The sequence below is a fragment of the Petromyzon marinus genome, unplaced genomic scaffold (assembly GCF_048934315.1).
Source record: "Petromyzon marinus isolate PM22_M1 ecotype Great Lakes invasive population unplaced genomic scaffold, UKy_Petmar_22M1.pri1.0 PM_G_Scaffold_140, whole genome shotgun sequence".
Classification (NCBI taxonomy): Eukaryota; Metazoa; Chordata; class Hyperoartia; order Petromyzontiformes; family Petromyzontidae; genus Petromyzon; species Petromyzon marinus.
The window spans coordinates 370,001-372,500 of record NW_027422696.1 but is presented as its reverse complement, the minus strand read 5'-3'; positions in this window follow the sequence as shown (position 1 = coordinate 372,500).

Below are 2,500 nucleotides of genomic sequence, written 5' to 3'. Positions count from 1 at the left end.
CGGTAGAACTCGTTCAGGTCGTTGGCTAGGCGGGAGTCGTTAGTGGTGTGGGGCGCTCTGGGTTTGTAGTTGGTGATGTGCCTGAGCCCTTTGGCAGACAGAAGCAGCGTCGTTAGTAGAGAACTGGTGTTTTAGTGTCTCTGAGTACAGTCGTTTAGCCTCTCTCACCGCTTTGCTAAACCTGTTCTTCGACTCCTTGAATCTGTCTCTATCCCCACTCCTAAACGCTTCCTCCTTCTCCAACCTCAACCTTTTGAGCTTTGCTGAGAACCAGGGCTTGTTGTTGTTAAAGTTCACCCTGGTACGTGTTGGGATACAGCAGTCCTCACAGAAGCTGATGTACACAGCCTCTGTGAGTTCATCCAGACTATTGGTAGCAGTCGTGAACATATCCCAGTCAGTACAGTCTAAGCACGCCCGCAAATCTTCCACAGCCTCACTGGTCCACTGTTTAGATGTCCTCACAGCAGGTTTACAGAGTTTTAGTTGCTGCCTGTATGCACGAATCAGGTGGACCAAGGGAGTTCTGTGCGAGCCGAACAGCCCCGTGACCCACAAGAGAAACATCCCCGCCAAATTCGAGCGTTTGACGGGGTCTATCCGTGAAAAAATATTCACGTTTTTGAGTGCACATGCATTTCTGCTGCAAATGCCTCTGGAAGTTTCATGCCGTTCGTATGCCAATTGTGGCAACACGAAAATGACCCGTTTTCCCATTCCGAGGGATTTCTGTGCGACCCTAACAGCCCCGTGAGCCACAAGAGACACATCCCCGCCAATTTCTAGCGTTTCACGGGGTCTATCCGTGAAAAATATAGACGTTTTTGAGTGCACATGCATTTCTGCTGCAGATGCCTCTGGAAGTTTCATGCCGTTCGTACGCAATGTGGCAACACGAAAATGACCCCTTTTCCCATTCCGAGGGATTTCTGTGCGACCCTAACTAACAGCGCCCGTGAGCCACAAGAGAGACATCCCCGCCAATTTATAGCGTTTCACGGGGTCTATCCGTGAAAAATATAGACGTTTTTGAGTGCACATGCATTCCTGCTGCAAATGCCTCTGGAAGTTTCATGCCGTTCCTATGCAATGTGGCCACACAAAAATGACCCGTTTTCCCATTCCGAGGCATTTCTGTGCGACCCTAACAGCCCCGTGAGCCACAAGAGAGACATCCCCGCCAACTTCTAGCGTTTGACGGGGTCTATGCGTGAAAAATATTAAAATTTTTGAGTGCACGTGCCTTTCTGCTGCAAATGCCTCTGGAAGTTTCATGGCGTTCCTATGCAATGTGGCAACACGAAAATGACCCCTTTTCCCATTCCGAGGGAGTTCTGTGCCACCCTAACAGCCCCGTGAGCCACAAGAGACACATCCCCGCCAATTTCTAGCGTTTCACGGGGTCTATCCGTGAAACATATAGAAGTTTTTGAGTGCACATGCATTCCTGCTGCAAATGCCTCTGGAAGTTTCATGCGGTTCGTACGCAATGTGGCAACACGAAAATGACCCGTTTTCCCATTCCCAGGGATTTCTGTGCGACCCGAACAGCCCCGTGAGCCACAAGAGACACATCCCCGCCAATTTCTAGCGTTTCACGGGGTCTATCCGTGAAAAATATCAATTTTTTTTTGACTGCACATGCATTTCTGCTGCAAATGCCTCTGGAAGTTGCATGCGGTTCGCATGCAATGTGGCGACACGAAAATGACCCGTTTTCCCATTCCGAGGGATTTCTGTGCCACCCTAACAGCCCCGTGAGCCACAAGAGAGACATCCCCGCCAATTTCTAGCGTATCACGGGGTCTATCCGTGAGAAATATTCACTTTTTTGAGTGCACATGCATTCCTGCTGCAAATGCCTCTGGAAGTTTCATGCGGTTCGTATGCAATGTGGCGACACGAAAATGACCCGTTTTCCCATTCCGAGGGATTTCTGTGCCACCCTAACAGCCCCGTGAGCCACAAGAGAGACATCCCCGCCCACTTCTAGCGTTTCACGGGGTCTCTCCGTGAAAAATATCACATTTTTTGAGTGCACATGCATTCCTGCTGCAAATGCCTCTGGAAGTTTCATGCGGTTCGCATGCAATGTGGCGACACGAAAATGACCCGTTTTTTCCCATTCCGAGGGATTTCTGTGCCACCCTAACAGCCCCGTGAGCCACAAGAGACACATCCCCGCCAATTTCTAGCGTTTCACGGGGTCTATCCGTGAAAAATATTCAATTTTTTGACTGCACATGCATTTCTGCTGCAAATGCCTCTGGAAGTTTCATGCGGTTCGCATGCAATGTGGCGACACGAAAATGACCCGTTTTCCCATTCCGAGGGATTTCTGTGCCACCCTAACAGCCCCGTGAGCCACAAGAGAGACATCGCCGCCAATTTCTAGCGTTTCACGGGGTCTATCCGTGAAAAATATTCACTTTTTTGACTGCACATGCATTCCTGCTGCAAATGCCTCTGGAAGTTTCATGCCGTTCGCATGCAATGTGGC